This window comes from Eleutherodactylus coqui, chromosome 10 (genome assembly GCF_035609145.1).
Source record: "Eleutherodactylus coqui strain aEleCoq1 chromosome 10, aEleCoq1.hap1, whole genome shotgun sequence".
Classification (NCBI taxonomy): domain Eukaryota; kingdom Metazoa; phylum Chordata; class Amphibia; order Anura; family Eleutherodactylidae; genus Eleutherodactylus; species Eleutherodactylus coqui.
Window position 1 is genome coordinate 6,563,621 of NC_089846.1, and position 14,640 is coordinate 6,578,260.

The following is a 14,640-nucleotide window of genomic DNA, read 5'->3' on the forward strand; positions in this document are numbered from 1 at the left end:
ATGTGTTGTATTAAGTTTTAGTATTTTTTTCCTCGAGGGCGGGGAGAAAAACACTTCAATTCTGCTATTTTATTTTTTCAGCTTTAATCATGCAGCATAAATGATTTCATAAATTTTTCTGCAGGTTGATGCGATGACAACAATACCACAACTCTCTAAACATTTTTCTTTTTAGGTTTTTCCATAACATCCTTGTAGGGGACGTGATCCTGCATTGCTATGATTGCACTGATAATACACTGCAATATCTCTGTACTGCAATGCATTATTGCTTATCATAGTGATCACAGGCAGACCTAAGTGGGGGTGATGTTACAGACCTGAGTTACAGTTTTTGAAGTTCTGTTAGCTCATAGCTGCCTCACCTGCTAGTTCAGTGTCTCTGCACAGCTTGACCTGGTGATTTGCATTCTGGGTAGTGTGGGCTTTAGACTAGACACTGTATAGTCATCTAATGTAGAAAAACAATTGCCTTTCGATATATTATAAGAGCTCAGCTAAGCTTTTGGGGAGTGTTTGACAACAAACTTGTTGACAGTTTCCAATAACAATTCTAAGAAGTGTGAACACAGCTCTAAAAAATGCAGGATGTAATGCAGGATCAGGACAGGTAATAAACACCCTTACAGAGGCTTCATGCTATTAGGTTAAGACTTTTTACCTCTCGAGAGAAACATCCCTCAAGAGCTCCAGCCGGAAGGCATCTTCAGAGGTTCTTGTTCTAGTCCTGTGTGTAGAGAAAAGAGCATTAACCCCTTAGTGACGCTGCTTATTTTGGACCTAAGGGCCCGGCGATTTTTGGGGGATTTTCATCTTCTCTTTTCAAAAACTCTATTTTACTTTTCAGTCAACATGGCCGTGTGAGGTCATGTTTTTTGTGTCGCGAGCTGTAAATTTTATTTGTACCATATTTGGGTATGTATAATGTGTTGTATAAGTTTTTTTTTCTTTTTCTTCCAAGAGCAGCGAGAAAAACACTTCAATTCCTCCATTTTATTTTTTTCAGCTTTAATCATGCAGCATAAATGACTTAATACATTTTTTCTGCAGGTTGATACGATTACAACAATACCACAACTCAAATTTTTTTTTTTTTAGGTTTTTTCATCCTGCATAGCTATGATTGCACTGATAATACACTGCAGTACTTCTGTACTGCAATCCATTATCAGTTATGATAGTAAACACAGGCAGACCTAAGTGGGGGTGATTGCCCCCAGCCTACTTCCACCTGATGCCCCCTTACAAATTGGTAGGTCGTGCCCCGTGTGACCGCACGGGTTGCACGTAGTTAAGGCTGGTCATGCATAGTCTGATTTTAGAAGACAGGGTGTTGGAAACTTCTTGTGCCTTCTGAGTTATGGTTTTTGAAGTTCTGTAAGCTCATAGCTGCCTCACCTGCTAGTTCAGTGTCTCTGCAGAGGTTGACCTGGTGATTTGCATTCTCCATAATGTAGGCTTTTGACTGGGCACTGTATAGTCATCTAATGTAGAAAAGCAATTGCCCCCCCCCCCCCCGATATATGGGGAGTGTTTGACAACAAACTTGCTGACAGTTTCCAATAACAATTATAAGAAGTGTGAACACAGCTCTAAAAAATGCAGGATGTAATGCAGGATCAGAGCAGGTAATAAACACACTTACAGAGGCTTCATGGGGTTAGCAGCAGGGATCAGTGTTCTCACCAATCCTCGCTGTTGCAGTGGAAGCCCAACTGTCAGTCACAGCCGTCTCACTTTGCAGATGTCGTGGGCTCAGCTTCCGAGCCTGCGCCACCTATGGGACGTAAGTGAATAAGTACACCCATTTGTGGGAACTGCTTTCCAGCCACGGTGTACCTTTACATCCTGGGCGGGGAGGGCTTAAGGTTGAGGTTGGACAAGTAAATAGGGCTGACTGCAGTACCAGGCACAGCCATGGATGGGAGTGGCACTGTTCAGAGTAAAAACATGGGTTGGGTAGAGTGGGCATGTGTATTGGATGTTAACACATTTACAGGTGGGCACCAGACTGGCAGGTAAATCAAGTACTCACTGCGGATCGCAGAAAATGGCCATATGAGAACGCAACGCAGTCCCTCTCACACCGTACCTGAAAGAACAGCAAGAATTAAGACAAGAAATGGAAGAACACCCCTCCCCCAGCCTAATAGGGCTGATAACAGAGAGCAATAGCTCACACTCATCTGTCTTAGGGCTCTTGCACACTTGCGTTTTTATTGCGCGTTTTTTCCCCGCGATTGTCAATGGGGCTTTCTAATGTTAAAAATGCATCGCACAAAAATCACAAAGCACAAACTGCGGTTTTTGTGCAATGCAGTTTTAACATTAGAAAGCCCCAATGACATTCTTGTAGTGGCCCGAAGTCTGTATTTCTGCCCATCCATTAATGTCAGACATGTCATGCCTTTTATGTGGATGCATTGTGCAAAGTGTCCTGTCTGCTGTTATGTGTATTGCACAGCTGCAGCATGTGAGAGGTTAATGTCTGAAAGTGGCTGGGATATGTCTGGGAAAGTATCACTATCTGTCTAGTCACATGATGTCTGCACCCTATAAATGTCAGTGATTGGGGTGTGGTGCGGGGGTCCATGATCTTCAATGGCAGTGAGGGTGTGAGAGTGCCAGCCACATGGGAGTGCCTTTAACCTTCATATGGTGAAGAGGATGGAGGCTGAGGAGAGGTAGTCGGATGTCCCCATCCCAGGAACCTTCATCTGAGAGTGAGAGTCCGCCGTACAGTGATCCGAGTTCTGAACCAAGTGAGTGTCTGTGGAGTGATCCTACCCAGTCCTCCTCCGGAGTGTACCCCTTCAAGGAGCGGTACCTTACAGATAACGAGGACTGTAGGGCCGGTGTCATCCTGAGTCTCCTCCCTGACCTTCAGTCTACTGACCTGCCTGCACTGGTGTCTCCGTCCGTTTCCAGGGACTGAGGTATTTAAGTAAACTGTGTGTGGGGACGTCCTTCATTTTTTTTTTACCGAGGATCATTCTGGTGTGAAGGAATGGTGGCGTCACGCGTGTCAAGTCTACAATCCACCAAACGTATACAGGTAATCGCTGTTCCAGCGTTACCTGGAAGAGGCCTAGCGGTACTTGGGCCAAGGTTGCGTGCGTCCCTCCAGGGAGTAACCTGGTAAGAGGCACCGTGACAAGTGCCATCTCTACCCTCCCAGCTCCTCAGCATGGGCCTCGTGTCTGGGCAGCCGCCGGGCACCACATTCTCGTTAAAAAACTGCAGCGATATTGCGTGAAAAAACTGCGCAAGAAAAATGCAAGTGTGCAAGAGCCATAAGGGTCTGTTCACACAGCAGATTCGCTGTGGCATTTCCTGCATGGAATCCACCTGTACATCCTCACCACAATTCCGCAATGATGTCACATATTTCTGCCGGAACTGCACACAAATTTAGCCCTGAAATAGCAAAAACCACATGTGGAAATCCTACGTAATTCCTCGTGAAGAAGAGACGTCAGTTCTCAACCGCGATCCATCGCAGAAACCCATCGGAATTCCGCACTTGGATTTTGCCAATTTAAGGGCTGAAAACAAGTGCAAATCTGCGCCATAACCACAGCGGAATGTTTTCCATAGTTGCGGATTTGTGCCGAGGTTTTACAGACAGATTCCACATGGAAAGTTCCGCAGCAGAACCTGCGATGTGAACGTACCCTTCCAGTTTGCCTCTCTCTGGCCTGAAGTGCCTGATAACAGAGAGCAATACTTTGTGTATTCTCCCATCCTACAGTTAAGTGTCCTAGGCTAATATGACGGATAACAAAGAACAGTAGATTTTTTAAATTTAATATGACTGATAACAGGGAGCAATAGAGTATGTCTGTCCTACCATCAGCCTCTTCCCAGCCTAATATGGGTGATTGCAGAGAACAATAGATTATATTCACCTATCTTACAGTTTGGCTCTCTCTGGCCTGAAGTGGCTGATAACAGACAGCAATAGATTGTATAGTAGAATTAAAGGAACACTCCAAGCAGGACAGATCCTGTGTTATACCTAATGTTGGTCTTAGGGCGCGGAGCATGGCAAGGGGCATTTATGGTCTTTTGTATCCCTGGATCATGCTCCGCCCCCTCAGTGTGTCCATTTTGCCTGGAGTGTCCCTTTAAGGAAATAATGCTCCAGTTCCGCTATCGGTGATCCATCGCCCCGTAAACTCACCAGCAGAAGGGCAGCAGAAACAGCGCCACCACACAGAGGAGGTAGAAGCACTTCCTCCGGCTGCATCTTTCATCTGGAAGGAAACAAAAAGACCGATGTGATTGGTGGGAGTTGTGGGTGAGAAGTGCTGCTCATCATGGAGTCCCATTGACGTCAGTGCCGCCATCTGTCATGGGATTCGGTCGCCTTACCGAACAACCGCTAACTTCTATATGGAAGTGTAGTGATCCAGAAGGTCCTGCATGGCAGTCCCGAACTTAATGGGTCCTAGGGACCTCGCTATGAGCCCTTATGGAGACATGGGAGGGACACTTTAGGGGAAAAACTCTATTTTCCCTTTCAATAGGGTTAAATAAAATCTGCCTAGCAACAGAGCCCCTGGTGATTGGCTGCCCCCAGCTAACTTTTGGGCTCCTCCTTATGGTAGAATTTATGTGACTGGTGGAAACTGGCCATGTGAGAGAGAGTAGAAGGAGAGAGCTGAGGGCAGGCAGTACGCAGGGGAAGGGAAGTGGGGAGTTGGGGAGAAGTGATCAGAGAAGGAAGTGCTGCAGAGAGTAGAAGCCAAGGCCCGGAGGAGGACAGAGCCCGGAGGAGGAGAGGTGTCTATTTCAACCCTGGCGGGAGGCACCTGAGCCGAGGAAGACCCTTGTGTAAGCTGGAGAGATACCGGACATCACAACTGTGAGTTTAAGAAGTGAGGAGGTAGTTTCCCTTCAAGAGAGCCTGCACCATACTTCACATCTCACACCAAAATTTAACCCATTCCTAACAGTGCTTGTTTCAGTTCGGAGAATAACACCAGAGTCCCGCAAGTGTCCTACTTAGTCTCCCAACATAATTTTATTATACAGTAATTGATGAGAAGTTAATGGTCCTCTTCCATTGTCATGTGTGAATATATTGCGGATTATATCAGTTGCTTTACCAAGCGTTGTATGAATTGTACTCATCTTGCAAATCCAAGTAAACTGTGTGCCTTCAGTTTACCTTACCATTATCCGACTTGTCTCCCGATTCTACTAAGGGACTACATTATTAAGGCACTGGTGTCACGACAAACCAACACCAATTCATTGAGCTAGAAAACACTTTACAATCTCACCTGCAGCTCGAGCCACCCTCATAGGCTGAGTAGCCACCACCATGACCAGGCGAGAGTGCCACCACCCACTTGAGCTTCGCCCTCTTAACTCTTGTTCCCTGCAGAAGGTAGGGACAGTTTTACTGTCTATTGTGCCAATTACGCTGCAGTGTAAAGTGTGAAGGAAAGACAGAGCAGTCTGAGAGTCTGCTGAGAGAGAGGGTAGAATTCAGACAACCCCACTCTCCCATAGACAATAAAGCTAAGATGGAGCCCCAGAGGTGGGACCCACACTTGTCTTGAGTTGTGGCCCCCATTGGCGCCCATCTCAGCTGTATCCTTCCCTCTGATGGAAACTGTGCATTCTCTGCTTTTCTGCTTCTCTACCTGCAGTAGAAGTGGATGTGACTTATGGAAACTGCATGGCTAAGCCGTGCTCTGCTGTTTCTGCCCCCCCCCCAGCCATCTTGCTGACAGATAGCTGGGGGGGGGGGGGGGCAGGCAGCCATGTTTGGCCAAAATAGGAACACCTCTTTAACCCCTTCCTATCCCAGGACGTAAATGTAAATCCTGGCTGGGAAGGTGTTCCCGCGAATTGACATAAACTTACATATAAGATGGCATATACTCAGAAGCTGAGCCCGTGCCATCTGCAGCTGTAACTGGCAACTGTATGGCCTTCCACTGCAACAGCAGGGATCGGTGACAGCCACAATCCCTGCTGTTAACCCCTCACATTGCCCAATCAATGTTGATCGTGGCTTATAAAGGGTTCACAGAAGGAGGGCGCTCTCTTGGTGATGTCATCAGCCCTCTGCCATGTAAATGCGGAGAGATGATGGGTTGCCATGCCAACTAGACGCCAGTCTATGGTGTCCGGGTCTGCTATAGCCTGTAATCGCTATTATAAGCCATAATTAATTGCATTATAGAAGTACTGCAGTTTATTATCAGAGGGATCATCGGACAAGGACATACATGTTAATAACAATAATAGAAAAACTTTTTTGTGCACTTCCCCCTCTTGAAAAAAGTAAAAAAAACACGTTTGGCATTGTCGTGTCCGTAACAATCCATACAATAAATTGAACACCCTTTTTAGCCTGCACGGGAAATGCTATAAAAAAAATTGAAAAAGGAGGCAAATTTTTTTTTTGTTTATTTTGCCTTCCAAAAAATACAATAAAAGTGATCGAAAAGCCACACATAGTGCAAGATGGCACCAATAAAAACCACATCTCACCATGGAAAAACACAAAGTTTAATTGCAATGATGTAAAAAAAAATTGTACCGACTTGTAGAAGTGGCATAGACCACGGCATGTAAAGGGTTAACACAACAGAGATTGGAGGTTTTCTCCATTCTCTGCTGTGTAGAGCTGGTGCCTGGCTATCCTCTGACAGCCAATCACCAGCTCTCTCTACCACAGAGACCATTGGCTGGCTTCTGACAAGCCGATGGTCTCTATGGCAAGCTGTAAACAAAGCGATGCAGAACTTTGAAAATAGAAGTGGGAGATTGCCGGCAGATTGGCAATATCTTCCTGCTTCTGTTTTCAAAGTCCTGCACTGCTCTGTGTGGGTCTGTGCAGGCAGAGTACACTGACACAGCTTATGGCATTGTGCTCTGCAGCTCCCATAGTGAAACATAGTGAAATCTTCCGGGCTATATCGCTATTGGCAGTGGAGCTCGTCCCGGAAAATTTCCTGGCGTGCCACTCAAGGGGTTAATACATATTCAAACCATAAGAATCTGGACAATATTGGTTCAGTGTAAACACGGCCGACAGCTGAACGAGGGGCAGTAATTGGTTTGCTTATCGTTCGTCGTTCATTTTATGGAGACATAACAATCGTTATGTCTCGTTCCCTTTTGTTACATGCCGGCAGCGATCGCTTGTCTGGTAGTGAATGTGAGCCACAATGTTACCTGCCGGTACAGACTGGATGAACGAGCGAACTCTGTCATCGTATTCCGTGTGAACGACTTCTCGCTCCGTGTGAAAGCAGCCTTGCTTGTCAGTATTGTTGCACCCATTAGGTTTGTGACACAACAGTAAATCCAGCACAACAGGTTCTGATAAGACAGTCGCTGCCCTTCCAGGCCCTCAATCATTGTACACGCTAATTATTGTTGTGCGACTCAGGCTTACTGTTTTCATTTCTTGTGTCCTTTCATGATCGGTCTGCACGTACAGTGGATATTTAAAGTCCTCACGCCCGGGAACATGACAGGTTTTTGTCATGTGAAACAATGCAACAAAGATGAATCATATCAGATTTATTCCCCCTCAGTATTCCCCGTTATCGGTACAATTCCACTGAAAAACAATCATTAAGGCTGGATTCAGACGAATGTATATTGGCTCGGTTTTCACGCCGAGCCGATATACGGTGTCCTTATCTGCAGGGGGGGAGGGTGGAGGAGCCAGGAGCAGGAACTGAGCTCCCGCCCCCTCTCTGCCTCCTCTCCACCCCGTCTCCGCCCCTCTGCACTATTTGCAATGAAAGGAGGCGGGGTGGGGGTGGGGATAAGTTATGAGAATTAGCCCCGCCCCCGCCCCGCCTCTCATTGCAAATAGTGCAGAGGGGAAGAGAGGAGGCAGAGAGGGGGCTAGAGCTCAGAGCACTGCTCCTGGCTCTTCCAGCCCCTCCCCCCTACAGAGAGAGATGACGTATATCGGCTGGGCGTGAAAACCGAGCGGATATACGTTCGTGTGAATCCAGCATAGGAGTGCAAAAATACAAATACCAAAACTAAAATAATGTGGTTGCACAAGTGTTCACACCCTCCTATATTTGGGGTGGGGTTTTGTTCAGAATTAGCATATCACATGTAACCACACACTGGACGTCCCTCAGAAATCAATGACTATACCAGAAGAACATTGGTCCAGGAGGCGGTCAAGAGGCCAGCAGCAACATTAAAGAAGCTTCAGGAGTTTCTGGCAAGTCCTGGTTGTGTAGTCTCCTGTATTCTTCATATGTCTGGGCTATTGGGGACCGGGTCAAGACAGAAACCTTTCCTAACAAACATCCAAGCCCGGCTATGTTCTACCAAAACCCCCATCAAGTCTGCCAGAAGTCTGTGGGAGACATGTTATGGCTGATGTGTCCGAGGTTGGACTGTTTGGCCATAATTCCAAAACTAACACTGCGCCTACCCTCCTTTTCCCGCTCTGTACCCTTACCCATAGCTTTGTAGTAGACATGATGATTAGTCAGCGTAAAATGTCTATTGATCTGTAATGAACTGGAAGTATTACGCAGCTGTAGTGATTTAACTCTATAGAGGCTAATTGCTGCATAATTTCATTATGGTAGTTGCTGGACAATGGCATGGTGAAAGATGTGTGTTTTGTGACTTTAGCCTAAAGTGGAGCTCTGCTGCATAAGGAAAGAGTTAAATCACAGTGCTATATGTATTGCTTGTGTTCATCTTGGATGTTTCCCCAGCTCTGCCCCCACACAGAAACTTCTTAAATAACATTGAAACTTCTTGAACAGGGACTGCCACGCACACTGAAATTCCTTCAGCTTGATCGCATGCTGAGGGGACAAAGTCCACACTACACTGGACTTGAGAGAAGGTGGGCAGGGAGGAAGGGAATTCTATATGACCCAGCGAATAAGAATATGTATATGTTACTGATGTAATCTGTTGCACGCCCATAAAGGGCAGGTATCATGTGTTTCAATAAAATTAGGGCTCTGAGGATTATAACTCAAAGAGCTGGTTGAGATCCAAGGCTGATGACTTGCGTCCGATTGGTTTCTTTCATTATGTGTGCACACTATACAATTAGGAAGCTACAGAATACCCTGAAACCTGCTGGAGGAAAATATTATCCAGATCTGTTGGCGTGCCTGGGTGGGCCGAGTAGAGATTTTTGATTTTTTTTTCATTCTGGAACAATACAGAGATCGGCAGATAACACGCAGAACTCAGGGGCCTGAAAATCTACAGAACACGGTAAGATTGCTTTATGTTAATCTACCGATGTGAGCTGACTTCTAACTGTTAATCTGCCCATATCTAATGCAGAGTGATAAATCGCTGAAAGGCAAGTAATATAGTTCTTTCTATTTGGAAAAAAAACACCGTGTAACCTGTCTAGGGGTATTCTGTATGCTGTGTCTGAGACGGTTAAAGATTGTGTATACAAGACCAAGAGACAAATTCTGTGAGGGTTAATGTGCGTAGACAGGCGGACTTGAGTGTATAGCAGGACATAGTCTGTGTTCCTATACGCTTTGAGGGCGCACGCCTGAGGGGAGCACTCTCCTAGGTAATAGTGTGAGGTCAGGTAGATTTAAAATACGCATATTCACTTGTATGATCGAGCACGGTATATGCTCTTGTACAAAGGGAAGGATACGCGGGAATTACAGCCGTGGTGTGACGGCTGAAGTCTCCGGATATTGTTGAGGTCTTGGTCACTGAATATAATCGTCAGTCTCTGTGTATAGCTAAATGTCCTGTCCAAACTGTGTGCAGAGAGTCTGTTGGGGATTACTAGGGTGGGCTGTTGCAAAGGTAGGTGAGATATATACCTTGAGCCGTTGTGGGTATTCTCCAGTAATCCCGTCTGTCCCGTCTGTTCAGTGTTATAGAATTATATATGTGCATTGTGATTTGCGAGGGATATAAGAAGAGATGGTAGACACCTTCTATAGGATAATCAGGGAGAAAGATGATCCTAACGCTGCATATAATCAGTCATTAAAGAATGCATTTGTAAGTGGAGTCAAGAAGGAAACAGAAGGTTATATAATGAGGTACATGGTTACCCTTAGGACGGGTTCAGTGCAGGATGTTTTGGAATATGCAAAACAGGTAGAAGCATTTTACAAAGAAAAGGATCAGGAAAGTTGTTGAAAGAAAGGAATATTGTAGACAGACTGCAGAAAGTTTTCAGAAGATAAGCAGGAGGCCCAGCAGACAGAAAAGGTGTTTTAGATTGCTAGGAGGTTGTGTAATGTAGGAAAGGGATTCACAAGGAGAGAGTGTAGTGGGGAATGTGTATTGCCTGTATCATGAACAATGTAATGCCTTTGTGTTGACTATAGCCCATCCCTATATTGGCGGCCGCACTTGCAATGTTTTAAAACCCCCACATAGTGTGACTCTGCAGCAAGTGTGGTGAGCCCTGCCCCCACCCTGAAATTACTTCCCCCCCCATGTGCTCACTTTCAGGCTGTGTGATGTTACTTCCGGCCATTCCAATCCGGGACAGGACTAAGCCCCGCCCCTTCCTCCTCCAGCGGCCATCTTGCCTCACCTGGGAGATTTGTAGCCCCGCCCCTTTCTGCCTCTGGCAGCCATCTTGCTGCACTTGGGAGGCCTACATTCCCCAATGCCACTGTATCCAGTGCTAACATCATGATTGTCTGAAGTAAGGTCTTGTTTGACCAGACTTTGTTACACTCCAAAATGTGGCCACCTTGGATGTGTGATAAGTTCAGGGAAACAAACCTTTGTTCTTTGTGAAGATGCAGCCTAGGACATAGTAGATGACTAAGCTGGTTTATAGTGTACAGAAGATTGGAGTTGATGCATGGAGGACTGAGGCCAGGGACCCATGAGCAGGGGACGCCCTCTCATGGTGTGTTCCCAGGGGCTCTGTTTTCCACTGCCTGCTTCTCCAATGGATGTTCAGACAGATGATGTTAAGGAAGGCTCCTACAGATGTAATAATTTCCCTATAGTCACCCAGCAAACTTTTTCATGCAATTTGATGAAGTAATTTTGGTTTTTATGTGAGAAAGAGGGACTGAATTGCTCAGAGTAGCATGTTAATTCATCCGTATTCCTTAGTTTTTTTCCCTATGTCTTTGTATATTCTAGTGTCAGTCTACACTGAAGCTATAATTATATTCCGACAGGAGAGTGAAAGTTAAACATTGAAATTCCCTGAATACTATTTCACTGGGTGACTGTAAATTTTGCTTGTGTTGTGCCCCCTTGTGTTAAAAATGCTAACTGCGACCTGAAAAAAAAAAGAAAAAAAAATCTAAAGGATATTTTCGCTCAGACTTTGCTGCATACAATGTCACCTTGACCTACAAAGTGCTTGTTTTTGTGCCTCTTGGTTTCCTTTTTCAACGTTGTACTACTTTGAACGCGACTACTCTTTTTTCCATTGAGTATTCTGGTTCAAAAGGGGGGAGGCATAGGTGATCTGGGTCATAGTTGATCTAGGTGTTGTAGATCAGGTATTGGGTTTTAAAAAAAAATAAAAATAAAAAAAATAAAATAAAAAGGAAATAAATGATTTTGTGCTACAAGATTCTGATCCATGTGAAATAGAACATCAACATGATTATTTAGTACTGATACAGTAAGAAACTGCAGGTATGCAAACAGTTACTGGAACCTCTGTTGACAATGCATATGTTGAGCTTTTTGCAGATGGTGCCAGGGTGAGGATTGATGACTCCACATCGGATATGCAGTGGTCACACAACAAGATGTCCTAGAAGCAGAGGCTCTGCCTCCGCATGTCTCAGCACAAGAAGCGGAACTGAAGGCCCTCACTGAGGCGTATAGAGTGGTGAAAGGTAAGACGGCAACACTTTACACTGACTCCTGGTATGCATTTGGCATAGCTCATGATTACGGCCCAATATGGAAGGCCAGACAGTTTTTTACCTTAGCAGGACAACCAATTGAGAATGGTGCAGCGGTGCAGAGTCTCATGGAGGCCCTACTTCTACCTGACAAAGTTGAGAGCTCACACCGATTCCTACACTGGAGAAGCGAGAGACGACACCCTCGCCGAAAGCACAGCAAAAGCAGCGGCTCTCAAGCCGTGGAAGAAAGAAGAAAAGATACTGACAGCATGAGTCAGAGACAAACTTTGGACATTGACAAAAGACTTTACAGTTACAAGCCAGCAAGGAAGGAAAGGATAAATGGACTAAAATGGAAGCAGCAGAAGCAGGACTGTGTATGGTGAACAGTCAACAGCACTTGCCTACCACAGTTCCTGTATCCCATGATGGCCCAGCTGACGCACGGAAAGACCCACCTAGTAAAGCAGCAATGACCTCGACGCTTGAAAGAGGACGAGCGACTCCTGGGTTCTCTGTAGCTGCTGAATCATTTGTCCAGTTTAGCATGATCTGTGCCATAGGTGAGACAGGGCAGAAGTAAATTTGCCACATAACACTTGCCGGGATCACTCTACCCATTTCAGGGATTGCAAATTGACTACATTCAGCTCCCACTTGTTGGGAAGTATGAATATGTGCTTGTTGATGATGATGTTTTTGCAGGTTGGAGGCCTATCCTGTTACCAAGGCAAACAAGTAGGTAACCGAAAAGAAGCTCATGAATGAGGTAAACTGTGAATATGGGGTACCAGAAGTGATTCAGAGTCAGACAGAGGTACAAACTTCGCAGGTGAATGTAACATGTCATGTCTGCTCTGGGTGTATGCCAGGCCTTTTACACACTCTACCACCCTTAGAGTAGTGGAAAGGTGGAGAGACTTAGTGGCACGCTAAAAAGCAAGATACTTAAAATGACGCCGAAAATGGGGCTACTTTGAAAAGACTGTTATCCAATAGCCCTTTTCAGTGTTAGATATGAACCAAGGAGGGATCCGAGATTGTTTGGGCTAGCCCCAAGGTTAGGTTGCTACTATCCTCAGCAGTTACAATTACAATCTGATGTGTTGACTAAGTATGTGATTTCCGTTGTTAAAGCACTAACCAAAGCCTATGTACAGGTGTTCTCTTCCAGACTCAGAGGCAGACACTGGGACACATATCTTGCAGCCTGGGGATTGGGTGTGTGTCAAGAAGTTCCTCAGGAAGCACCCTCTTGAGCCCCGATTTGATGGTCCCTACCAGGTGCTTCTGATTACTGCCACAGCTGTGAAACTAGCCGAAAGGCTTACATGGATCCACGCTTCATACTGTAAGAAAGCCTCAGATCCGGGAGACCAGTCTTAGTTGTGCCGAGGACATTACTCTGGTTAGGGTTAGTGAGAGAGGAGGGTGGCAACTGGAATGCTTAGTCGGAAGAATATGAGGGTATGGTTACCTTCTGGTATAACTCGTCCAACACTTAAGTAGCCGCATATTCCTTCAACTATTGTACTATGGTCCTGTGTCTAGGCGCAAGATCCCACCGCGGACCAGATTTAGCCCAGTCCAGCTGGTTATATGACTTATATACCCGGGGAATACAATATGTTTGCGCCACTGATAATGTCTGGGGAGAAGACTGCCGTTATTGGGGATCAGTGGGACGGAACACAGGAACAGATTAGTCCTATAAACCACAAAATGCCTTAAATAAGAAAGATAAGAGCGGGAAATGCCTAATTAGTCGTATAACCCTCCTTGAGAATAATAAGGACAGCAGGTATTGGAAGGCGGAACTTAGTATGTTGCTTGGTTTTAATACGGTTTTTACACTAACCATGGGAAATCCAAGCCCGGGGGACTGACAGTTTGGGGACATACTGGTAAGGGAGGATATGGTAGATGCTCCCAAATGGAGGCCTTCACTTAGTCCCGTGCCCATAATTAACCTCCTCCACCGTAAGATATAGACCTTGACGAACATGATAATCATAGCCGACCCTACCTTTGAGGACCCCTTGACAGTAGAGACTGGCTACTCTGACCAGGATCTCTGGTTGGAGTTGATGAGGTACAATGCTAACAGGAGCAATAAGTCTAACTGTTGTGTGTGCGGTAGTGCCCGACCACACTCGAGGATGGTCCCCCTAAATCTCCCTGTAGATGCTGAAGATTGGTTTCTTAGTCTCTTCACGAACATTTCCGCTAATTAGACTGCTTGCGAGAAGTGGAAAAAGGAATGCTCTATAACTACTTAAGTGTTTTGCACCGTAAAGAGTGTTACTGACTACCCTGGAAACTACACCTGCCAGGCAAATGGGCAGGGTGGAGGGAGATTTTTGGGGAACTCACTAACGGGTATTGCGCCTCCTACGGTACGATAGGAGGGGAATGGATGCAGAATCAGGTCCAGTCCTTAGGAGATGTTTACTGGCTTTGTGGAGACATGAAGTGGAGGATCCGCCTGGAAGGTAATTGGGCAGGGGAGTGTGCCTTAGCAAAGTCCTTATGCTCCTCCACATCCTGTCAGACAGCATTGAGGATAATGAGGTTACCCCCAATAGTTACTTTTTCTCGATCCAACTCTGTCTGTGTTCTGTGGTTATCCTGTCATGTTGGTCTATCCTTCTTTTCTGCATAGGTACGGCGGTTCCTTCCAGTCTTGTCACTAGGCAGTGTAGGGTCAGTGTTGGCGGCCTGGACCTGTCCACCTTCAGGGCTATCTCCAGGAGGGACATTGGTGTGGGTGAAGATCAGGGAGTCCCACGCCGTGCGTACC

At 45.8% G+C, this 14,640-nt stretch overlaps 1 long non-coding RNA gene and 1 pseudogene across 2 annotated transcripts in view; one reads left to right on the forward strand and one right to left on the reverse strand.

The window, feature by feature from the left end:
- The window catches only part of LOC136579980 (uncharacterized), a 131,075-nt gene that overhangs the window by 80,056 nt on the left and 36,379 nt on the right, over nucleotides 1–14,640 (forward strand). The gene's annotated exons all lie outside the window — the stretch shown is intronic.
- Nucleotides 1–14,640, reverse strand: part of LOC136579973 (histo-blood group ABO system transferase-like) — a 47,628-nt pseudogene that overhangs the window by 24,591 nt on the left and 8,397 nt on the right.